Consider the following 26,167-nt stretch of genomic DNA (forward strand, 5'->3'; position numbering starts at 1 on the left):
TTGCTTCCATGAAGATTTTTTTGTCATTGAAAAGCAAAACTTTCATTTAAATCCACTTCTGCCCCATTCAAAGGAGACAGAGTACAATACTTTGCAGATACTTCTAAGTATTAGTTTCAGGTCCAACTATCTACCACAGTTAGGGAAATAAAATCTAATGTAAGCTTCAGCCAGTAAATAATTCTCTTTTCCCTTTTTATGCCATTTGTTTCATTATTGCTTCTTCTCCACAGCTTTGGATTTTGTCTGTCGTCTTGTTTTAAAATCTACCATTGTTTTACTCTCAGTACTCAGTGTTTAGATGCGTCCTCCTCCATCTCCTCCAAAGTATATTGAGGTTCTCCTATCTCCATGCCTTGTTTTTGAGAATTAATAGCTTGCTGTGTAATCCATCAGTTACTGATGAAAGCTGAGAGTTGTGCATCCAGCAGCGCTGCTGATGTACTCCAACTGCTGGTGGGCACTCAGCCTGCAGCGCCCGGCTGGAGTTACTGCCAGGAAAAACACAAAATTTGGGCATCACGTCAGCACCACAGTACTGGCGGTTTCAGTCTACAGACAAAGGCTAATGTAGATACAGCCATTAATTTCTCACCCATCCAGGGACATACTTTTAGTAAGACCATGCATCCGCTGTTAAATGTTTCAGATACTGTCCCCTTAATCTGTAAATCACTGGTCCATTTAACAGGGCTCTGTGTTCAGTCCCAGCCCTGACACCTGGGTGGTACCCATTGAGCCTGGTGCTCCTGCCCCAGTCATCTCTCCATTTTCATGCTAACGGAGTAGACTAATCCTCTTTCTGTTAAAGTCTCACACCTGTTTCTCCCATTGGTTTCTTTTTTGTTGTTCTAATGATTTTGCTATTCCAGGGCAGATTCCCTGCCAGAAGACCCACAGTACGGCTGTCTAGCATCACCCTTACCCTGGTACTAGCAACCACCCTGTTTTGTGTCAACTTTTCTTCAGAAAACATCACTAGAGGCAGTTGCAGCCTCACTTGATCTTTCCCTATTTAGAAAATGTGAAAATAGTTAATGAATCGTTTTGGGGAGGTGAGACCTGAGGGATGCAAATGTGTGGGAGTGTTTGTTTGTTGAAAGCATCAGAAAGGGGAGAATCACTCTGTTATCCAAGTACCTGTGTTGAAAGGTAGGAAATCGTCCTGCTCTGAAGTTTCACTGAATCTTGATTCTTCTCCTATCTATCTCTTCCTGGAAAGTACTTCATTTTGGAAAAGCACAGGAAGAGGAGAGAAAAGCAGCTCTTAAATTGCCAGGATTTCCTTTGGGGGAGAGATCCCGCAAGGGAAGGAGGGAACTCTTCTAATAATCTTTGCAGCATTTAATCCCAAGAAAATGCAATAAAATCAGTGCTTCCACTGCGAGTTGGCAGTGTGTTTTTTCCATAAGAAGACCTGGATTTCGTTTCTTTGTAACACAGTCTGATTCAGACCCTACTGAGTTGACTGAGGAGAGTGAAATCTGTTTTTGACAGATGTTTTCCATGATCTGGCGAATACAAACACTCCTGTGAGATGACAGGCGGCTTGTTTACATAAGAATTTTTATTTTTTTTAAATAAAAAAAAAAACAACAAAAACACACAAACACAAAGCAACATTCGGATCAGTCATTCTGATCAAGGCAGTGTCAATTATTAGGCTGTAAAGGGAACTGATGACTCAACTTAGGCACAGCGGCAGCGGCGGTCTCCGATTTTCGGTTTCACAACATATTCTTTTCAGGAATGTTTTTCATTCATACCCGACGTTTAAACGTGTCTCTGGGAGCGTGTATCATTTCGTGATCGGGATGCGAGAGACCGGCGTCGGTGTGCTCTGAGCGGTTGTGCAGAATTTGGGAAGCATCCCCATACCTCGGTGGGATGCTCAATGGGAGAGGGGTCCTCTGACCCATCGCATCGTGTGCTTGGACCATACTTGCACACCACCAGTGCTGTCAGTCACCACATTAAATATATAGATGAGTTCGCATCAATAAAATTGAAAAGCACTTTAATTCAGAAAGCGAAATGTTTTGATCAGATCCCATGCTTAGTAATTCCAGCAAGCACACTTGTTAAAATGGGTGAGTCAGAAATGGAAATGCAAAGCATTTCTCTGAACAGTGGCCGGAAATTAGCTCTGAAAACTGAAACAAAGCCCAGACCGCAGTTTTATCTATTTACTTCACAATTTTAGATCTGCGAAAATCCCTTTGTCTTTGGGAGACATTTTGATTCTTCTTTTGTCGCGCCGGTGCGATTCTTAGGCTGGATGATCAACACGTCAGGACTGTCTGACGTGTCTTAATTTTTTGGTTTAAAAAATGAGTTTTCTGTAAGTGGCTTCATTGCCTGTGGTGCTGCCTGATTCTGCCACAGCATGTGGTAGAAGTTGGTGGAAGTATTAGGCAGGATGAGATATTGCAGTATTTGAGGTCATGTAATACTGAGGAAGAAATCAGAGGAATGGAGTGGAGTCACTCAGCTGCTTATTACCCAATGCATAGGTTATATATATGGCACACGGGGCTGTCTGACTGCTCCAGCACCAAACACTCATTGGTTTGGGGCTGGCTGCTCTCCAGCTTAGAATGGAGAGGCCGCGGTAGTAACAGCCCCTTGGTTTGTAAGGACGTAGCCCTCTGGCCGTGGAGAGAGAGCAGCAGGGGGGTCATGAGTGTTTTGATGTTAGTAGAGGCGGTCTTGCTGCAAAAAAACTTAAAAATCAGCATATTGGGTGATAGATAGCAGCGTTCTGGTCCTCATCCTGCACCCAAGATGATGATGCTTTCTTCTCTACTGGCATCTGGGTACCTGCTGCTCATCCTTGAGAGTGAGTCTGGATGCTTTGGCCTTGTTACACGGCCTTGGACAACGTAGGGACTGCTTTCCTGGCAGCTGTTGCGTGGTCTGAGGCCCACAAATGTAAATCATGGTGGAGGAGGACAAAGTAATGTATGTGTTTAAGGGACTTGCAACTTCCATGGCAAGGCTGGTGAAGTAGTGCTCCTTTCAAAGAGAAGACAATCTGGGTGATTTTTCTTAATGACTGTTTACCTAAATAAATAAATAATGCATATTCATAGCTTTAACTAAAGTAACTCATGTTGAAATGTTTACCTCTCCCGAGGATAATTATTAAGGGTGGGGTGTGGGGTGCAGCAATTAATAACAAAACATTTAGATGAGATTACAGAACGTTCTGATTGGAATAGTAAACATTATGCTAGAAATAAAAGCAAATACATGGAGCTGTCTTGAATTTAAAAAAAAAACAGAACTATGCTATCCAAAGAAACGCACTGAACAGAAGCAGTTCGGGTGAAGTGGCTGTGCTCTTCAATATCACAAGGAGGTTTCTTCAGTGTAAAGTTAGATTTGTTGGTAGGTTCTCCCTCAATTCCGGTCCAGAAAAAAATGACATGAAAATTGGCGTCCACATAGATCAGTGTGGCAGCTGTAATACCCATCAGCACTGCTTTGAGGCTGGTTGATTCTTAAACGGAGCGACAGAGAGAGTTTCACCTGTTCATATCGGTAGTAAACAAAACCTTTGTTTGTGTTGTGAACCTTCTTCCCCCCCTCCATTTCATACAGTCCTGTGAATGAAATTCTTTGCTCAGCTGAGAGTTTGAAATTTGGACCCATCTTTTCATGTCTTTTGGCTACGGTTTCTTTTCTGGTTAATGAGCTCAAAGAGAGCCAGTGATGTGTTCAAAGATTTCTGTGACAGCTGCATGCCATTAGGCTGAATGATTAAAAAAAGCCCCATAATTGTAGTTAAGTGCAGTAAATACAGATTGGTCTTTCGGTTTAACATACGGTAGCAAGAGAACTGAGCCTTCGACAAGAGAGCTGCTGCTTAACCCCATGCAGACAAAGCTTGTGGGGATGGTGGAGCTGGTCTGTCGCGTAGCCTTAACCTGCCTCCAGCTCTTACGGACCAGCAGAGTAGCACGATCGAGCAATGCAGTGTATCTGCCCCTTTGTACCGGGCTGGGGATGAAAACGAGTAGAAGATGGGCAGAAAGTAGTTAGGAGCACTAAGGCAAGCCTGCGGGGGCCGTAGCCTCGGAGCTCCTGGTGCAAACAGGGTCGGCTCTTCTTGCTCACCAAGGCGTCTCTCCGGGCCGCTCTCTAGCCTCAGGTATCTTTTGGGGGTGAAGGCTTCCAGACCTCCTCCTCTAGACCATATTGGTCCCTTCTAAAGGTAGCATCAGAAGCGCTGGGGGCACTTGCCAGCACCTAGTGTGCCCGGCGTGCTGCTGGCACATGTCCCCTGTATACCGTCTCATCTAGAAACCGAAAAGCGGCTTTTCTTTGACTGGAAGCGCAGTCTGACTATTGGATGTGGCGGAGTCTTTGCTCACATCTGTCGCTAGCGGAAGTCCTTGGCGGTGCTCTGAAACAGAGCAAGATGTCGAGGAACAAGCACTGCTGGGTGGGCTGCCTTGTTCCCAGCACCGGGAACCGGTGGGAACACCTGGTTGACTTTAGTCTTTGGAAGGTGGCTCTGCAGCTGCTTCTGGCTGATGAATTTCCTCGACCACGCTTTCTTTCTCTGCTTCAGTCGGTCAGCCTTTTCCCTGACTCAGCTGCCTGTTCTGCAGGATCTATGAGTGGTGTCTGTACCCCAGAAGACAAGGGTGCTAATGGTGTGACAAGGTGTCCTGTTGGTCCATCTCCCCTGTAGCAGAGGGCGTACATTTATAAGCATGGTGCATTTTCCCCATTGAGAAAATCTTTCTGGGTTCACCTCAGAAAGATTTCTGTGGAGCAGAAATATCCACCTCCACTTCACCTTTTTTTATAAGGGTTTCTAGGAGTTTTGTCCACACAGCTCCCGGTGAAACCAGTAGCAGCGAGGCAGCCAGAGCCTCACGCGGTGTTTTGCAGGTTGAGAAGGTGCTGCACACGCGGAGTGCACAGCACAGTAAACCCGATATCAGCTTGCAACTAATTATCTGTGTATAAAAATTCCCCTGCTCACCGTTTTGCCGTTAGAGGCTCGCTGGTAAGATTTATGACTCTGGCTAAAATGAAGTACCATTTCCTTTTTCTCAGCATTACTGTGCGTGGCCTCTCTGGCTTTTCTTGTTAAACAGACTTGAGTTCACCCAACAGGGAACATGTGTTTGAGGCTCTTTCCCATCACGATTCTGCCTTTCTCTTTTTCTGTTTGTTACAACCACTGAAGATAACCCACAAAACATTTTCAGGTCTTTCGACTTTCTCCTGCTTGGTGTGAGGGTGAAGATGGAGAAGCTAAGAGGCAGCTCCTTGACATGAGATGCAGCGTTGGCCAACTCTCAGCCTCGCCACAGCTTGCACAGGCTACCGGTAGACACGTACCTCCATCAGCTGCCTCTTCATAGTTTGATGTGCAACTGTTGCATTCAGCATTTCTATGAGCTAAGGGATAATTCCTTCACTTCATGCTAGAGTGTGGGGGACCAGCTGTACAGCTCGGAGAAAGGCTGTATTTCTCCTACCCTCATGTTGCACATGTATGTCCTCATTTCACAGGCTGATGAAAATGAGACCACTGACTGAACTTTCTGAACTGGCAAATGCATTGCTGACTTCACCCTGATCTGAAATCACCTGAAAATTAGTCTGTGTGATATTGTAAGACAGTAGGGGTTTTCTGAGTACAGAGGAAAAAAGGGAGCAATGTTGAGCTGCTGCCATCTCTCCCAGTCGCAGTTAGATGTAGTTATTTTTGTATTAGAGCTTGGAGGAAAACCGGTAGAGATGCCAGATAAACCTTCCCAAAAAAACCATTTGTGTTAATACTTAAATATTGTTCATCTTTCGCAGCATTTACTTATCTGTTTCCCACATGTTGAACCTTATGGGGAGTTTTTGTGGTTGACTGTGGCCCATTCTTTCATTCTGTATGTTAACTGTTTTCTCGATTTGCATTTTTTAAAAGAAATCAGCAGTAAAAGCCTGACTGTGATAATTGTTCAACGCGGGAACATCCTTTTGGCAGGGCAGGCATGTGTTCTCGTGGTTCACGTGCATTGGGGCAGCTGCATCATTTCGTGCCGCCCTGGGAAGCATCCTTACCGGAGAGACCCAGCGCTGGCTAGTCCCGTATTGTCTTCCAAGATGCCAGGCAGCAGTTTCATCCTCATCACTGAACCATCTTATTTTCTCCTGTTTGCATGCATATTAACCAAAATCTCCAGTCCTTGTGGAGAAATAAGCCAGATATCTGAATTTTCGTCAGATTTGACACGGAGTATTAGGCTGTGACTTTTGCTGTGTATTGGTTTTACTGTGTGGAGCATAAATATTCATCTTGTGTCATTTGATAATGTTGTTGTGTGGAGGTCTTTCTCACAGCATATATTAACTTTCCTTTTCCACCTAGCCATTCTTTCATGAGTCATACCACCAAGATAAAATATTTTCAACGGTGGCTTTATTTTATGTCGAGTATATTCCAATGATAAAGTCATTCAGATTTTACATAAAAAGATCTACAAGTTCCTGTGGTGATGCTCTTGAACTACAGTCTCCCTCCCTCTCCCAGCCCAGTCTGGTTGATGTGTCACAGAGTTAACTGCAACCAGAGGACAACAGGGGGTGGAAAATTCTCCCCATGCACATCCCCCAGCTCCTCTGAGGGTTTTCCGTTGAAGCTCAGCTGGTGCTGTTAAGTGTAGCTGGGGAAAATCCAGTTTGCAGACCCTGGAGCGCTTCCCTGGCCAGCGCAGGGCAGCAGCACTGCCTTCCCCTTCAGTCAGTCAGCGGCAGTTATTTTGCTGCTTCTCCTGATGACTTCAGTCGTGGTTTCTAGCCAGACTGATTCCTCGCGCTGAACAAACAGCTGATTATCTGAACAAACAGCTCAATCTCGTCTCTGCTGACTGTTGACACAGCTTGCCCAGGTAGGGACGCACCGCAGAGCTGGTCCTTGCGGTCCTGAGTGGGTACCTCCCTGCTTCTGGTCCACACCTCCTTGGTTGTGGTGGTCTTCTGCATCCCACCTCTGGGCACTGGGGAAGAAGCTGCTGTGCCCTTTGGACTCCTGGTTTTGGCCAAACAGTGCATGTGAGCACAAGCAGGAGTGATGGATGAGCACGTTCCTTCTCTTTGGAAGAACCGAGCAGGTTATTAGGAGGAAATTAAATGCACTGATAGCGAAGCAGGCCGTGCGTGTTTTCTGACATAGGTATCGGTATCATCTTGGGTTTAATTTACAGATTTCAGAGAGAGATCCCACACTAGATGTCAGGAGTACTGCAAATGCCTTCTCAGCCTCAGGCAATCCTTCAAGCAGTTGCAGGCTACAAATATTCCAATGAAGCTGTTTCAACCAGAAAGAAATATTCTTCAGCTTCACTCAAAACCACACAAAACATAAAGAAAACACATTTGCTAATCTGTGATGGTATTGCATGTAACAGACTGGGATCCTTGACTTCGCTGGGATGAATTTCTGCACACGTTTGTGTAAGAAGCATTGCACTCCACCAAGTGAGGCATCACTTCAGAAAACACCAGCTCTGCACATCTGTGCTCACTTCTCCCTGCTCGCTGCTGTGCAGCCTTCCTTAAATATTTTTTTTCTCCTGTCCATATCTGTGAGAAGTTCACCAACTTGTCTTGTCATGTGGGTTCATTTTACTTAGCCCTAATTTTACACGCCCATTGTGAACATTGCTGTGTTTGCTAGCCCCACTGTGTATTTGTTGCTCACCTCCCTCATTGCCAGCCCAGCTTCTCTGGTTTTCTCGAGCATGATTACGCGATTTTCTGTGTCTGAAACATCTTCCATGCTAAATGGAGTAATGCCTAGGTAAATTCATCGTGCTCTTCTCAAATCATCTTTCTTGGTTTGTTCACTGCAAACTGAAGAATGTAGAAGTTTTCCTCCTCTTAAGGTTCAAAGCTCTTGTTATTTTACATTAACAACAAAACCTCTCTTTGAAATGCACCCTCCGTATAACAGAAATCCAAGCTGGAAGGTGTTTTCTTGAAGTAAGTACTTTTTTAGCTTCATGCTTCCTTCTGCCATTTGTGGTGTCTGGTACATCTTCCTTCACATTTGCATTCTTCAGTGCTAACTTGAGCTGCCAAGCAGTACTGGAAGCCCCCAGAAAGGGGGATAAAAGGTAACCTGGTTCAAATAAGTACAAGAGGTTGTTAAACAGTGTAAGTTTAAAAACAAACAACTTATAATGTCCGGTTCAAAGTGATGTTGTTTTTCTAGCTTTCTCTGCAGCTGTGAAGGCTGGTGCTTCATTTTAAAATAAAGATAAGGTTTCCTTGCACCCCTTACGAGTCCAGGAGCTGGGTCTTCAAGTTGACGTAGATGAATGATTTTGTGGGCTCTCATGATCCTGTAACTGATTGCCCATGTATGCACGTCTGTGCTGAGACCTGAGACCTTGGTGTGAGCAAGCCTTGGAGCAGAGAGTGCATCCTCCCCTGCCTCTGGTCCAGCTCTTCCCATGCTGTAAACCTGGCCAGTCAGCATGTTAAAATGCTGAAACTCTCTTCAGTGGATGCACTGTTGGCTCTTCATTTCATATAAGCTTAGTTTTCCTGTATTCCTTGTAAGTTTACAGCTGTAGCGACAGTTTTGCTTTTAATAATTTGCCTGTTTCAGAAAGAAAATTCTTTTATCAAATGGGAAGCATGAAGAAGCCCTCATGTTGAGCGTAGGCGGGGGTTAGGTTTCATTCTACCCTAAGCTGACCCCTGGGCAGAGAGATTCCTGCTTTCATGTTTTAGATCATGTGTAAAACCTGATGCTGGCTGGATCGTCGTGCATAGGGCAAGAATATCTAGGGAACATGGGGCGAGATATGGAGTGAGACATTTGCAGAAGGGAATGAAATGTTTGGGATGCAGCCTCATGCTTTCTACAGCAGTGACCATCAATCACACCTTCTCAGAAAAGCATGGCACTGAAAGTCTTCCTCTCCCCTTTTTTTTCTTGTCTCCCTGTTCCCCGCTTCTGTTTGTTCTCCTTTCCTTCTGATACACTGTGGCAAGTGCAATTTTAGCTCAGAAAACTAACTTGTCCTTGAAAACACAGAGCCTTCCTTGGTTTTATTCCTTTGGCCATTGAGTAAGCAACAGTTATTTTTGTTCTGCCAGTGATTTATGACTGAATAGATTTGGAGTTTATATTTTTAGTTTTATAGGCAATTTAGATAATGTATATTTGTGACCATAAATATTTGGTCCTCTTACAGTCTGTCAATGAATGTTACGGCCTGTTGGAGAAAATTATATAAACTGAAGAGACACAAGCATTGTGTTCCTAGCATAGCCTCATAATTCTTTTCAAGTACCCATATAGGTAATCCTTAAAGGTAGTAGTATTTTGAACATCTGTTGGTATATCATCTAGGAGGGTGCCATCTAGAAGAAATAACCTACTTTTCATAAGTGATCCAGTTCTCTACAAAGCTTGGTGTAAAATGCTGTAGCATCAGTGCTCAGAAGGTATTGAACGTTTTTAGCAGGAACTGCACACTTACAAAAACCAACAAACTTCTTTCATTTGCACTGCTTTGTGTTATTTTTTGACTTTTTTGTGGAGTCAGTAGACATTTATTGAGAAACCATAAGTTTTTACTGAAGAGTTAATTTTGCAGATTTCAGAAAAATAATAGGAGTTTTTAAAAAAAATCTAAACTTTTGCTTTTTTATCTTCCTTCCCCTCACCTACTCCTTTATCTGGCTTTAGTTTGTGGTAGTTCTGCAGCCACAGCCCTTACAGTGATCCTGGGAAGATAGATACATGCCACTGCTTGTACTGCTGCTGTCCCCTTCTGTTCAAAAGGAAATCATCTTCCTTTCCATTCCTAATTGCCAACTTTATTCAAGTGAAGAGTAGTTAAGCATTCAAATGTTTTTCCAGGAAAACAGTAAAGTGTTGAATACTGGCAACTTGAAAACTTCAACTTGAAAATCCCTGTAACTTAAAACTAGTTACTTCTCCTTCCACAAGGATTTCCTTCCCACCCTCCTCCCCAACTACTTCAGAGTATGACCGCTTCCTTGATATGTGGGGGAAGCCTTTTCAGTGTCAGCTGGGACTGCACGTTGGGTGGGATCTGGGCTGTGTGCGGATGCTGGGACTCCGGTGCTAATCCCCCTCTTCCAGCCCCCCGGCCCCAGCTCTGCTCTCAGCAGCCCTCCCTGTGCCAGAGCCTCCCCTCCGGGGACTAAGCCCCGAGCCCCTTGCACGGCAGCGGCAGCACAATTAATTTGCTGCGGGCACACGAAGCTTTTACTCCCTCTCCAGTTTTCTTTTGACACGGACTGGCGTGACAGGTAGCTTTGCTTTAGGGCAGATGGAGGAGTATGACACACAAAGCATTAACCTGAGGATACTGAACTACACAGATGGCGTTTCTTCTCTGAAGCTCCCCAGAATAAGGCAGAAACAAAGGAACAAATTTGATGTTCCTAACTTAAATTCCTTGATAAAATCAAAGCAAAGCTTTGACGAAAACAGTATTAATTGTTATCTAAAATCTATTAGATCATTTTGCTAGTTTTGTTGGAACAGCTTTCTGGTGTGATGTGCAGTTTCATAGATCCACACAGTGGTTTGGGTTGGAAGGGACCTTAAAGATCATCTAGTTCCACCCCCCCTGCCATGGGCAGGGACACCTTCCACTAGACCAGGTTGCTCAAAGCCCCATCCAAGCTGGCCTTGAACACTTCCAGGGATGGGGCATCCACAACTGCTCTGGGCAACCTGCTCCAGTGCCTCACCACCCTCGTTGTAAAGAATTTCTTGGTATGTGTGCGTAAGTATGCACATACCTGCAGTATGATCTGGTAGAATAATCACAGAAGTGTTAGTTCATCTGTTCTGTAATTCTTCTCAGGGGTCTCATATGTCTGGGCGCTATGCGAATGCAAGAAAAACATAGTCTTTATTGTAAGGTGCCTACAGCTTAAAGGTAACAGGAGGTATGTAATGGGCATAATGTAATTGTCATGTTTGACATAAAGACCTTCTGCGATTCAAAAAAAAGGGCCTCAATTTTTAGAATTAGAAGGGGGCGGGGGGAAGAAGGGTTTTGTGAAGATTCAGCGCTTGCATTTTTTAATGTCTGCCTTTATTTTATTTTAGGTTGCTATTGACTGAGTTGACGGAACATTGCCCTACAAAGCATTGGAGGGCCTCTTCTTAATGGATTGCTGCAGCCCCTTAATTTCTCCATTGATCCTGTTCCCTGCATCGTGAGAACATTTTAGCCAGCGCAGAACCTAGAAGAGTTACATGTAAGTCACGATTCAAATTCCTTTCTATTTAAAGAAAAAAAAAAAGAAAATAAAAAGGTCTTGGGGAGGCAAGGTAGAGGCAGTAAACATCATAGTTTAGAAGAATACTGTAAAAGCTGTAATTCAACAGCAAACATTAGGTGGTGAATAAATTGTTATTGAAGTAGTTACTTGCTTTTTTAACCTAAATGATGATTGTCATTTTGAAGGCTTTTCTAAGTGTTCTGCTACCATAGTAAACCATAGCAAGAAGTACTTAAAATAGCTTCTCTTCGCCCCATCCCCCTCATTATGCTTCATTTTTCTCCACAACTGGGGAAGCGTGTGTACACTTACCTCGGTGTGCTGTGCTGAAGCCGCACGTGCTCCGTGCGGGTTTGGAGGCCATCCTTTGCTCAGCGGGACTGCAGGCATCCCTGTATTTTTCCCATCATAAAACCCATATCCGCCTCCTTTGGGGTTTCCAGAATACTTCCCTCGAGGAGCCCTGGCGCTGCTTCTCCTTTCAGCCTGCTGCCGCAGAAGGCTCTTTAAGCATCAGTAGTATCTTCATTGCCACCTCCAGCTCCTTCCAGGGGGAGTTACCTGCTCCACCTGGCTATAGGAGGGTGGAGAAAGCCATGCACAGATCTACTAGGGACAAAGGGGCTTAAAGGGGCTGCAGATCCCTTCCTGTCTCCTCAGTCTGGGTAGTAGCTCCTGGTGCTTGTTATGTACTTTGATTTTTCCTCCCAAGATGGGGAGCACCTGTGGTGCTGTGCACACACTTCCTCCCCCATCATGGCTAAATCCTCCTCTGAAACCTCGCATGGCAGCAGCCTGGCACGGAATTGGTGGGTTATTCTAGAGGGGAGAAATTGGTTTGACCCTTTTTAACTTGGGAGCGGTTCAAACCCTAATTCTGGGATGGATCTGCAGGTGGAAGAGGCCCCTGGACCACTATGAGGATGGCATGGATGTGGTGGTCTGTGCTGTCCAGAGGGTGGGGCACTCCAGAGCTGCCAAGTTTGGAAAAAGGCTTGAGCACAACTTTATTGCATTCATTTTTTAAATAAAACCAAATCTTGTTGTGGTTAGGAGGTTTTTATCTTTCTGATGGTGGTATAGAGCAGTTCGGCAAAAAGCCGCCTGAGCCAAAGATAATGCAAAATTGTGTTCACAGTGTGGCACTGTTCCTGCCCTTGTTTGTTCACTGCAGTAAGAAATTCATATGACACAGTTTAATGATTAATCAAGACAGGGCAGTGAGCTGACCACAGCACTCATTGCTGATCAGTTTTTCTTGAATGCCTACGAAAACCATTTTTAATCTTAGGAAGTGATTTGTAGTACTACTAAAAAAATAGGAATATTTTGGAACTGAAGAGTTTATATTAGATTTATACCTTCATTTGAGGTACTTTATTTGCTTATGTGACACTAAAAGTATTATTTAAAACAAGAAAAGTCTATTGCAAAAGGAGGACAGGTTTTTTTAATGCATATGGAAATTCAGTTTCTAAAGAGAGGACAAAATTTTTCTGGTGTGATATATATCAGCAAAAATAATAGTGAAGTAGTAGGCAATGAAGAAGGGGTAGTAACAGCATTTGCTGTTAAAGAGGCCTTACAAGGTGTTGGTTTGATTTTGTTTTCCGAAAAAGGGAGAGCATTGCCATTTCATTGTGGGCTTGGCAATATATGGTGCAGTCATTAATCAAACCCCTGATAGCAGGAATCCTCTGACTCCAGGAAAATTTTGGATCTGGCTTGAAACTTGTTTCTAGTGTTTGTCTTAAGGGAAGAAAACTTGAAAGTATGAGTTGTAACAGCTAGGCAGGCAGAAACAACTCGTTCATTAGTCCTACTTAGCACCATTGCCATGAGGTTTGGAAGCCTTATTCACAATTTTTTGCAGGCTTTTCTCATGATGTTTGAAAAGGTTACCATTAGGCATCTTGCAAATTCACTATTAAAAACCCTTTCAGAGAAACTAACTTTAAAAATGGCATCCTTCTTAAGGGACTTGAAAAAGCAGCCAGAAATTGAATGGACATAAATGGAAAAAAACCTCTCTCATTCCAAGAAGTGCATAGGAAGTTTTGTCTTGCTGCTTCTTGTGCTGCAAATAATCAGAAGTCTCCACTTCCAACAGTAAAATCAGGTCTGAGGGCCAAATAAACTTGAAAACCATTGTAAGGACATAGGAGCTGTCATCAAATACGTGCTTTTTTTTCCTTTTTTTTTTTTTTTTTTTTTACTGTGGTTGTGTGCTTGAGATATGCCAAACTTTTAAAACATGATGTGTGCTCTAACTCCTAGAAAACACGTGCATCACCTCGCAGGTTGTAGGCTGGTGGGCTGATGTTGCACCCATTGTGCATGCAGATCTGTGCTGGCAGAGGTAGATGCAAGGGCAAGCTGCCGGTTGCTTACTTAATTTCTCAGTGTTTCCTGCTGTCTGGCTTTTTTTGATAACAAACTCTGCTTGTAACAATTACCTTGTTACAGCAATTCCCATAGAAAGAAGCAAACCTTCCCTTGTTAATTAGCCCTGTTGGAAAAAGCAGTTGCACAAGGTTGACCTAGCTGTAACAACTGTATTCTTCTTGCTTTTCCCAGGGTGCAGTGTATTTCATAAACAAGTATACCTTCCCCACCCTTCCATTTATTATTTAGTTTTTATAATACTACTAGGATGCTGATAGATGTGATCTCCATAAAAATAATACGTATTGATGTTTGAATTCAAAGCAGAAGGTATCTTCCTTGTTCTGACAGAGCAGATTGCAAAACCCTGTTATGGTGCGTGTGCCAAGATAAAAACATTTCTCCAGGTCCCCTGGGAATTAAATCTGGGCAGGTTAGACCGCATGTATTATAATGAGGGAGTACAGGAATTAGGGAGAAGCTGTGCTTTTCTCTGAGCAGCTCGCAGTTTGTTATCCCGAACGGTCGCTAGTGGCAGAGTACAGACGGGGCTTTGCTTGGGTGCTGGGGATGTGGCCGTGCCTTGGAGCAGACGCTGGGGCAGGGCTGCTGGCATCCTAATGGAGGCGGGCAGTGATTCCCATCGATTTCCACACTCTGCTCACGTTTCTTCATTTTGTTTTACCTGTGTGTGTTTTCCTTTAAAAGTGGCAAAAATAACACCCCAATCAATGGCATTCTGTGTCTAATAAATTGTCCTAATTTGTACTGCTTATGCAGTGTTGAGAATTCAGCAGGGGCCTTTAAGTGCTTTGTTCAGGGAAAAAAAAAAAGGCAACCCAAACCTCGGAAACCTCTGCACACACAAATTTTGTATTTGCTAGTTATAAGTCCTTCAGAATATTTCAAAAAAATTTTAAAAAGATTTCTTGAAATCTGTCCTACAACCATCTGTAGGCAGATGTAAATAATGTAAAGTTTTAAGATGCAGATTTTGGTGATTAAATGTCTGTCACCCGCCTACCACCACTGCCTGGGAAAAATGCATCTTTTCTAAAATCTGCACCAAAAGGTCAGGTAACTTGACTGAATTAAGAAGGAAAATAAAATTTCTGAAGGCGAAGTCACATCCCTTTGAACATTGACTTAACAAACACTCCTGACTCTCAGTACCAAATCCACTTCCCAGGCGCCATGGCCGTATCTGAGGACATGGGTGGTTTTATCTTACTGGATTTTGATGTGAGATGTGGCCATGTCTGGATTTCACGATTTTTCTCGTATGTTTTCCTGTTGGAGTGCTGTTTTTATAGTGGAGAAGGCATTTTCTTACCCGTTTTATGGTACCGACATATTAGGGCTCTGCACCTCGTGCACCATCGCATGGAGCATCTCCCACCCCGGGGAGCTTCACGGCCTCCCATGGCATCCTGTCATGGGTGTCGCGCTCAGAACTGCCAAAAAGCATTCACCTACGATGTAGGGGAAATCTCTTTTGCCGCTAATTAATCCAGTTACTCCTCCTGCCCTCCTGTTGAGAATACATAAAGCCATTGACCGCTGCTGACACTGTGTCGGTCCCTGGGTGTGATCGGGTGCTCCTCAGCACCATCAGTGCCTCTGTACCGGAGGCAGGCTGCACCCCCAGCCTGGGTGGCTGGGGACGGCTTTTGATAAGTGTTTGCTGCCAATATATCTGTTGATTAAATGTATATTTTTATTTATGTATACATACATGTGTGTATATATATAAATGAAATACATATATTTATATGTAAAAATAGTTTTATACATCTAAGGATGTAATTTAAAAAAAAATTAAAATGGGCATCTGGACAGACATATTCAGCGTGGTGTGAAAAGCGCTGGTGTAGCTTCATGCACAGCGGCTGTGCATGCCCACGTGTGTGGGCGGTGAGCTGACGTCCCTCTCTGGATGTTTCTGACCCAGAGCCCCGTGCCGGAGGCATCCCCATCCGGGTACACGCAGCGACCGCGGGCCGTGTGGCCAGGAGGAGCATCCTGCTTGTGCTTAGTGGGTACGATGGAGGAGGGCGGTGGTGTTTGTTGCAGTATAGCGCGCCGTATGAAACCGAATTATTCTGACACCTCTCCCCTTTGCTGCCATTGACCACAGGTTTGTTTGTTCATCACCCCAGTGGTGTGACAGGCCGCGTGGGCGCGCGGTGTCATTGATCTGTTTACTCGGCGTTTCCCACGTGGCTGCCGTGTTGTGGCGAGGACTTTTATTTTTCGCTGCGGCAGGTGACAGCCCGGTTGCGTGCGTGTGTCAGCCCGAGGGACTGAGTCACAGCCCTCTCTCTGCCCGGGGCTGGCGGCAATTCCCCTTACCGACGTGGGGCGAGATGCCGGCCCATCTCCACAGGACAGCTTACCTGCCCACGTGTTTCTTTATTATTTTTTTTTTACTGAAAAGACTGAGAGATGGTGATGGCGAGATCAACTTTCTCTGTAACCCAAACCAATGAAAAGTAAAATCCATCTCACCGCATCAGTTTTGTTTTCACTGCTGGTTCAACCTATCCTCTCCCCCTGGCAGAGCCCTGCACAGTCATTCAGTGCCCGGCTTGGGGGTGGTGTGGTTGTTAGCTCACTGGTGTATGACCCATTTATTTTCATAATACTTAGATACCCGCGCTTCTGCAGCATTCAGCACTCGGGTCCTACGACCTAAATCCTTGCCAGAAAAGCACACACCTGATTTCAGCAGCGTGCATGGAGAGAGGCTGGCTCTGTGCTTGGCTTGTCAGGGGCTGCGAGAAGGCGATGGGCCGCTGGGTCGATTAATGTGCAAGCGCAGGTAAAGGTACATTTTTCCAGAGCTGGCACTTTGTCTTAGATTATGTTGTTAAATATCGATTGCTAGCTTATGGGACATGTTTCCTGTTATGATTTGCAAAGGGTTGAGAAGTAAAAGTGTTGTAGTGGATGCTTTTCTGGCTATAATAACTTGGATTTTCAGAGACAGCAAGGTAATTAATGACATCAGATTGTTCATTCTCCTTTCCCAATCCCCAGACATGGCATCACATATACTCTTGTTGAATCTGATCTTAAGACAGACCTTTTTTCTTATTGAGTTAGCTTTCTGCAGGTTTTCAGATGATAATTAGGTTCATGCTTGTGTTGCTTTCAGTAAATGGAAAAAGAATCAGGCACAGGACAGACAGGAGAGTAAACTGCCATCATAGTAGACCTGGGAGCTTTAGGTATAAAATTAAAGAGTAATTTGCAAAGCGACTTGAAGTAAAGTGGATTTAAACACAATGAAATCATCCTTGACAGCAATTTGTTTGAAGTTCTTCTACTGTTATGAGTGTAAAGGGATTTTTTTTAATTGCCGGTTTCTGGGTAGAGTATTCAGCATAATTTCTCACAGGTAAGTGAAGCATTAACTCCTTGTACCTCAGTAGTTTGGGCAGTGGAGGGATGTCGTGGTTTAAGCCCAGCTGGTAACAAAGCACTGAGGCTGCTTGCTCACTCCTCCCCCTGCAGTGGGATGGGGAGGAGAAAACATAAGGAAAAGCTCGTGGGTCGATATAAGGACAGGCAGGGATCACTCACCAGTTATGGTCATGGGCAAAAATCAGACTCGACTTGGGGAAGAAACAAAATCAATTTAATTTACTACCAATCAAATCAAAACAAGGATAATGGGAAGTAAAACCAAATCTTAAAACACCTTCCCCCCACCCCTCCCTCCTTCCCGGCACAGCTCCACTCTCGGTTCTTTCTCCCTCCTCCCCCCTAAGAGCACAGGGGGACAGGGAATGGTGGTTGGGGTCAGTTTATCACATGTTGTCTCTGCCGCTCCTTCCTCCTCAGGGGCAGGACTCCTCGCTCTCCCCTGCTCCAGCGTGGGGTCCCTCCCACGGGAGACAGTCCTCCACGAACTTCTCCAACGTGAGTCCTGCCCATGGACTGCAGTTCTCCACGAACTGCTCCAGCATGGGTCCCTCCCATGGGCTGCAGTCCTTCAGGCACAGACTGCTCCAGCGCAGGCTTTCCCATGGAGTCCCGGCCATCTTGGGGGGCCTCCGCTCCCCCGCTCCCCTCCCTGGGCTGGGGGGGACACAGCCTGCCGCCTCACCGCGGGCTGCGGGGGCAGCCCCTCCTGCGGCACACCTCCTCCCCTCCTTCCTCACTGACCTTGGTGTCTGCACAGGGGTTCCTCTCACATCCCACTCCCCTCTCCGCTGCAGGTTTCCCCTTTTAAATCTGTTCTCCCAGAGGCACTACCACCATCACTGATGGGCTCAGCTTTGGCCAGCGGCGTGTCTGACTTGGAGCCGGGGAAGCTTCGAGCAGCTTCTCACAGGAGCCACCCCTGCAGCTCCTCCCCTGCTACCAAAACCCCACCACACAAACCCAAAATGGGAGAAACTGAGAGTAGGGAGAGGCACCTTCTTCATTTTATCATTTCAAAATCAGTCAGTGGTCAGCTAACTTAGAGAAGGACTCTGCCAGGTAACTGAGAGAAAACAATCAATCAAATGTATGAAAACCCAGCAAGATCCCGGATGGTAGATACACACTGCATGCGAATAGCTGTCCAATGTTTAATAGAATATAATGGCACTCTAAATACAAGCTGGAAAAAAAGTAACAGCAATTAGCTAGTTTGCATCCCTTGTTCAGATGAGCCATGAGTTCTGGGGTTTTTGCATTTATATACTTTTGCTGTAGGTGTTGGAAGTGTGGGTGGCCATGAAAAAGCAGTGGTTACAATAAGATTTTCCATTTATTGCCCTTTGTGTACAACTAAGAATAAGATTCAAATGCTTCAGAATTTGTAGAGCAAGCATAATCCTTCTCTTAGCTCTGATGACTGGCTCGCCTGCAGCTTCAGCTCTGTCTGGTGAGTCCTAAGCTTAAATGCTTGTAAATGGGTCTGTGTTGGAAGGAGAGGCAGAGTTTACTTGTGGTGTGGTCTAGCTATGTTAATTCATCAACTTCTTATTTGAAAAAAAAAAGGAGTTAATGTTAGTGCATAAGTAAGATGTGGTGATGAAAGAATTTTGGAAGCAGAATTGTTCTGCTCTCTGGAAAAAGTAGCTTTGGAGAGGACTGAAAGATCTTTAAAATCAGTCCTCCAAAATTTCACTGGTGTAACTTGAACTGTTGATCCAGAACTTCATCTTCTGGCAAAGAAAAACAAAAAAAAGGAAATTACACAAATCTGCTGAGCATCAAGAAACAAATTCTCAGGGTTAACTTTTGGCATGTAAAATCCTTTTGGTTTGGTTTTTAGGGTGACAGTATTGAAATATGCTGTCTCGGTAGCTTTTCCAGGTAGTTGCACTAGTTAGGAATCGGCTAAACTAGTTGCAGTGTCTTGAGCTACTAAATCTGTTCTGACCACATTAATTGATACGTCATCTCGTGGCCAAGAGAAACATTAAAGAGAGATGTTGTCAGCATATGCAGGGAAATTCGTAACTTCATGGTGTCAGGTTTGGTGCTGTCCCAGCTTCACTCATTAAGTAGCCGTGGCATTTCCAGAGACTTAAGTGTGCCTGTGCACGTCAAGCTTCTCGGTTTGATGTCATTCTTGCAATGGATGAGTAGAGAAAGCATCTATCCAAGGGCTGCAGAACCAAAGGTAGAGGCTGAAAACTTGCTTTCTGCTGTGTGGCAGCTTGAGCTTCACCACTTTCTTGTCGCTTCGTGACCTTTCCAGGTTTTCCCAGCTTGGCAGGGTAGCAGAAGTGTTGGTCTTGAGAATCGGGCTGTGTAAGACAATAGGTTTTCGCTCTGAGTAACACCGCATGGTACAGAGGATGTGGGGTGCTGGGGGCACTTAGAGGCACTTGCGCTTGTTCCATGGAATAGCCATGCTGTCGGTGGTGAGTCTTTTATTATGCAATATGAAATCCCTTTAAATTAGCTTGGTGTAACCCTCCCTCTATTCTTAGGAGAGCTCAGTGCCTATCATTGCTGCCTTACTTTTGCCTTTTTTCTGAAACACGCATTTCTGCTTTTACATCTGTACGCACCCGTTGGACCAGCTCCTGCCATGATACAAAGTATGAAAGGCAAGAAAGCTAATGCAGTAATCAGGCTTTTAAATATTTCAGGTGTGAATGGGCAAAACTTCAGCAATAGTTAGTTTCCAGGGTGGTGCTTGCTGCAGGGAATTACATTACAGCTGTTACAATCACCTGCATGTCTCAGTCCTGTAGGTGACCAGATGCTGACAAGCAGCATCAACGTTTGTTGTCATTTTTTCTGTGGAATTTTCCCTTTTTGGTACAGAAGTAGAGGTGGGTTTTTTCTCTTCCTCCCCCCCCCTTTCTACTGCTACGCCCGATGCAGATGAGTTCAAACCTGATGGCTTTGAAGATAACGGCAGGAGAGAGTGTGTCATGCGGCAACGGCACTCACGCGCCACTCACTGCTGCCGTGCTTTCCAGCTGGATGAGACACGCTGGTCTTTTCCAGGGGTATCGCCACACCGGCTATTTTTAGAGATGGCACATAGGACGCGTTGTGCAATTATCAGTACCCGCTGCTGGGCTCTTCATTTTTTCCCTTGTATGGTGATGAGGTTTTTCAGGTGTTTACCTTTCTCTTGAAGAGGTAGACGGATCTCTTTTTGATTCTTCTAACCACTTGCAGAGCTGCTCTGTGGAGTCTGCGGAGCTGTGTTTTCTGTACACAGCCTGAAGGGAACAGTCCTGCATGCGGCCACTAAATTAAGATCAGTATAACTGACCGAAGCAATGCAGTTGAGATTTTCAGCTGAAGAGCTCTAACAACCTGTTGGGTTGCATAGCAGTAGATCTGCTATCTCGGGAAACCCCCAGCTTGGTTTTTTTTAACTTTCCCACAGCAAACAAGCTGCACTCAGGCATTTTTACAGTTGTCATAAACTCTTTCTATGGTGCTCAGTTTCTGGAGTCCTTTAAACAGCCAGCTTGGCTGTTGCTGCTCCCCATGATGTATGGGAGGTCCTGGGAGATGGCGGCAGCAGATCCCAGTCAGCCGGCGATCCCCTCCCACACACCCAGGGGGAACGGTGGGTGCTCAGGGATGTGGTGCAGCCTCATGATGGGAGCAGAGCCGGACAAAGCAGTTGACTGCTGGCTTACCCCTGTCGGTTTCTGGAGGAACAGAGCTGGCCGGTTGCAGGGTCCTTAATGCATTGCTCAAATAATGCAAAAACATTAGCAATGGAGATTTGCTGTAATGGTGTATTTTAAGTGCATCTCTGCTCTGCCAGCTTCACTTTTAATGCACTCTGTTAAGGAATGCTTTGGAGGTTGCTGCTAATGGATGAATCTTCCAGAAAATTGGAATTTTCAGATAAGATTGACACTTTGGAGTGAGAAATATAAATCTAATGAGAGTATTTCAGCAGAGGTTTGTAATTAGGAATGAATGGAGGGAATTTGTGCGCGCAGTCTGCAAAAGGGCACAATGGAAGGTGAAATTGCACCCTCTGTGCTGAATGAGGGATGAAAGCCAATGTATCAGTGTCATGGCATGACAGTGTAGAGTATAAATGATACTGTCACTGAGTGCTGCAGAAGGTATCAAGGGAATTCCACTCCAGTAAATTACATTACTTAGACAGACCTGAAGGCATTGTGTCTGAATGATTGGAGGGAAAAAAGGTTGTCAGCACAAAGCAGAAGATATTATAGAACAACTGGCTGCAGGGTTGGAAAGTGCTATTTTTCTGATATTTACCATGCAAAGCTCTTCAGATGCTTTTTTACATTTTTTTGGTTGAATTACAAATGTATTGATGAAGCAATAGTATTTTTTGAGATGGTGTTCGGAGTGGATACCAGCCTGCAGCAAAGTTTGAGCACACTCAGCTGCCATTTTTTCAGTAGGAATTGGGACTCCTTCAGACCTGGGGAAAAATCTAGTTGTGTGTTCCCAGCTCAAGCAGTGATCTTTATGCATTGCTTCACTGTGCTGAGGACTTGCTTTTTGGGCTGGATTTTGATTATGGTGGAGTTCTAGCATAGGTTTGTGGGGAGGGGAAGGTTGTTACCATTCTCACTAGCAGTGTCTGCGGCTGGATTGTGGTGTGCAGCAGCAGATCATGGGAGACAAACTTTATATTCATATTTAGAGGCACTCAGACAGCGTGGCGAGGTCTGTGATGCAGGCGGCTAGGACCGTGATGTCATGGTGACAGTGCAGCAAAAATCCAGAGACTTCATCCCTTTCAGTATGCATGTGCTGACACATCATACACATGTGTTCCTCGCACTGTTTTGCTCATTGCCCACCCAAACCCACTGCTAACACCACCTTGCTTTCCCCAGCCACAGTGACGGTGTCAAGTGGAATAGTTATTTCTCTCCTTTTTTTTCTCTGTAATGACCTATTACATCCACCCTCACAGGGGCAGTACCTCAGAGACGGGACTTAACTGCTTCTCTGTCTCTGTTCTTACAAGCAGACAACACCTACAAGCTCCTGTCATTTCCTAGTTTGCTCATGGGTGAGACAGCCCGGCTCCCACAGTGCTCCCAAACTGCTGCTCGACGATAAAACAGCTTCCCCCCAAAGATGCTACGTTTCATTCCTGCAGTGCATAATAAGCCCCGTCTGCTTTGGGCTTCTTGTAAAACTTCAGCAGACTTTGTACTGCTTAAAAACATATTTTTCCACTTGCCTACTCATGAAAAGCATCACTGAAAGTGCATGCTGTAAATAATGATAAGGGAGCAGGCCTCGTTTCTCCTCTTCAAAACTTGATTCTCAGCAAAGCCCACACATGGCAGGAGGATGGACATGCAGCACAGTTAAATTAGCAGTCCTTAGCATAGGGTTCTTTACCTAGAAATACCATTCCAAGTTGTGGGGGCATTAACCAGGAAATACAGCCAAACTGAAGGGTACTGATTTGGGGAAGGTTGCGGTTCAAATGCTTCCATGGAAGTGGCCTGTCCTCCTCAGGATGCAGGATTCAGTCCTTACAGCCCCTAGCTGGAAACCATAGCGTCAAACCTACAGGCAGTGTGCAAAAGCAGTGAGGCTTCTGTGGAAAAGAAGATGGCCTGTGTGGGATGGGATTCAGTAGTACAGCAATTTATTAGCAGGTCCTGATCATAGCCAGAGGTGAGTGGGAGGAAGCAAAGTGTAATTTGTATCTATACTTCCCGCATTAGAACTGGGCTGGAGTGGCCCAGGGTGTAGGACTGTGTCTGTCTGGATAAAAAGGGGAGTTAAGATGTAAGAGATGTAAAGTTTTTCCTTAGACCATCATTGCCATGGGAAACTACTATGCCTGCTTAAGCACTTGTTTGTAGCGTTATTAAAAATCTGCTGTTGCTCACTTCTGTGGTATTTTGTGTCAAAAGCTGGCATTTTGACACTTTTTTTTTTTTTTTTAATGTTGGGAAAGCACATGCTGTTTCTTATATTCAGCATCATTCCTGCGGTCATGATTGAGCCACGTTTTCAAAGTGTGGTTCTTTGTAGTCATCCATCAATCCACAGAAGACCCATTTGTTCTCGCTGCCCTAGCTATCCATATGATGCCATTTTCCTCTTCCCACGCTGGTCCTGTGGCATGAACGCCTATAACCAGCACCTGTGAAGTCATCAGGATCACTCATGGGAGCAATGGATGCAAGACTGGATTTTAAATGCTGCAAAGTACCATGACTGCAAAAGTAGGGTAGAGGGGGAGAAGGAATGACCAAACTCTACACCTTAGGGAATACTGAGAGACTAACCAGTATTGCTTTAACTGAGGGACATATTGAGCCTGCTCAGTCAGATCTATATCCCCTGGCAAATGTATTTTGTTGTGTAAATGGCTCCCTGCTGTCCTAGAAGACTATCGCTATCTTTTCCCATCTTGTACAATGGATTTCTAAATAATCAATCTTTGTGCAGGAAAGTTGTGGTTCAGTAAGCCCAGTTTGCTAACGAGTCAATGGTTTAATCTTAATTCTCACTGCTAGTGCTTTTGATAACACAGGGCTATAAAGTTTGACATAGCAGAAACTTCTCCATAAACTCTGATTTGCTTGCCAAAAAGTCAGACCATTACCATTAATTCCCCTCTTATCATTAGTGTTATTAAACTGACGACTGATGTGTAAAAACTGCCATTTGCATGAAGTTCCCAAAACTGCCGTAAAAGAGACTTTTGTTCTGACTTGGTAAAGAGAGGGGGGGAAAAAAGGGCAAAATAACGCTAGTTCTAACAGCAGAGATGTTCATATAAAGACATGTTCTGAACAATAAGATCATTTATCCATGTATGACATAAATACATCAGAATTTAAATAATGAGAGATCTTGTGAAATGCAGCAAAATGCACACCACTGGCATTGTGAAGTTTCCCTTCTCTAAAGCCCTATTCTCAGGGAAAAGCAGCTTTACTTTTGCTTTGAAAATCCATTATCATAAGCCATTTTTTTTAAAACACTTGTCTTAGTGCAATATTAAAGCAATTTTATACCCTAAGAGCAGCTCTTTTGTAAGGTAAAGTGCAGTCCCGTGTGTGTATGTAATTGCGGTTTATAATACTTCTCACAATCCTAATTTCCCCCAAATTAAGAAAACCACTCACCTTTTTAGGCTTTCCTTTTCCTAATTATTTTTTGTTCCGCCTGTTTTTCTTTCCCAAAAGATCCTTTTTTAAAACTCCCTTCTTAGGAGAAGAAAAAAAAAAGGCACAGAATGCTTTCTGGATTCATTGCAAAACACTGCTTGAAGGAAGCATTTTAAGAGTTTAGGTTAGAAAGTTTCTGCCTCTTTGAAACTGCATGGGTGACACTGCTATTTTGGGAGGCAGTGCCATCTGCTTGTTCAACCAAAAAGCGGGGAAGATGTTCCTAGTTCTGGCATAGACTTTTGGGTTGATTCCACATAAAATTCCCGATCGATCTTTGCTTGTGCTTGCCCCCTCTATAAGCTGGGGAGAGCAATGCCACTCACCTCTTCCACCTTCACAGCTCCCAGGGGAAAGGTGTTCAGCTCGTGGTCCATGATGAGTAAGACATGGTTGTTCACAACAGGCACAGTCCATCATGACGTATCAGGTCCACAATTCCTCCCCGCAGGTGTTCATGTTGCAAGAGCTGTACTGAGGAGAAAGAGAGAGCAACGTAGCTCCCAACACCTGATGCCACAGGTAGCTGCTACCTGCAGGTGAAGAAGAGGGTCTTTGGGGGAGGTTTGGTTGGGGTTTGCTGGAGGAGTTGGGTGTTTGTTTGCTTTTGAGTAAGAAAGAGGGAGGACAAGTTTTCTGGGGTTTTCCTTGCTTTTGGGGGGAAAAAAAGCAGGAGGACAAGGTTCCCTGGAGCACAGATCAACCATCCACCAGCTAGTGCAGTTGTAAGCAGTGCGGGAGCTGCAGAGGACAGTAAGGCTAGGTGGGGAGGAATGGCAGGACTTGTAGGGAGTGCAGATGGGTTGAAGGAAGAGGTTGACATGAGTAAGGTGGAGTCTATGTAGTATGTACCGTGAGTCTGTGGAAATAGCACAGGGAAACATGGAAACGTGAGGTTACTGCAGTCCTCCATAGGTGATGAAGACATTTCTCTGAGATAAGAGAGATTTAAGTCTATGTTATATTGCTGGAGTATTTGCAAATACGTATGTATCATCGTTACAATATCTTCCTGACTGGCAAAATGTTTCATCCAATCTCTGTTGACAGAGAAGATTGCCTACTGATAATTGCTTTGCTTAAGTGTCTGATAATATGCCAGAAATGAGAGCATTCTCTGTTAGGTCATCTTTAATTATGCATGTACCACCTGTCAGCTTTAAATCTGAAGAATATTGGTTTTCTCATTGGATTTGGAGTAGGGAAAAGAAGAGAGCCTTCAACAAGAGGACTAGGCAGTTGCAATCAGTGTGCCTATGGGGGAGTTTCACAAGCAGTCTCCTCATCCTCCCTAGTCACGGATACCGCTGTTGGCACATGCGGAAATATTTGAAATATTGCCTAAACTAGCTGCTGTAGCGATGGTTTTTGCAGGAAGAGGATTTCAGACCATCTGTTGCATTTCCTGGTTTTCCTTTTTCCCCATTTCAAAGGGAGAGGGAGCACCGAGTTGGGGGAGGACATGTGGCAAGTAGTGGCTTCTTTGGCAGCGCTGGGAGGAAATCCCTTCCGAAAGACCTGCGGGTGGGTTATTCACTTTTACACTGATTAAAGCACACAATAAAACTAGTCAGGCCAATGAAGACATGCCAATCTAATAGGAAACTAAGGGCTCAAAAGACTGAAAAATGATGAGGATGGGTGCTTAACAGGGTTGCCAGTACCAGACCAACTTATGATATTAAAAATCACCTTGGAGATGAAATTTTATCTTTGTACAGGGTGGGGAGGCAGTAACTGTTTGGGAATAGTTGAAGGGATTTTCAGTTCACGCGAGAATACTAGCTGCTTATTTGGTACAGTAAAAGATTTTAGGAATCTCCTGGGTTTTCTGGTCTCCTTTACTCTGAGGCCAGTCTGGAGAGCAGGGAAAGGGT

At 44.6% G+C, this 26,167-nt stretch overlaps 1 protein-coding gene across 1 annotated transcript in view; it reads left to right on the forward strand.

Annotated features, from left to right (window-relative positions):
- BACH2 (BTB and CNC homology 1, basic leucine zipper transcription factor 2) overlaps window positions 1-26,167 on the forward strand; it is a 148,795-nt gene that overhangs the window by 51,762 nt on the left and 70,866 nt on the right. Inside the window, exon 3 of the mRNA XM_010565678.1 lies at window positions 11,120-11,271. The gene's annotated coding sequence lies outside the window, so the exon portion shown is untranslated. The remainder of the gene's footprint in view (window positions 1-11,119; window positions 11,272-26,167) is intronic.

This window comes from Haliaeetus leucocephalus, unplaced genomic scaffold (genome assembly GCF_000737465.1).
Source record: "Haliaeetus leucocephalus isolate CR32 unplaced genomic scaffold, Haliaeetus_leucocephalus-4.0 Scaffold195, whole genome shotgun sequence".
Taxonomy (NCBI): Eukaryota; Metazoa; Chordata; class Aves; order Accipitriformes; family Accipitridae; genus Haliaeetus; species Haliaeetus leucocephalus.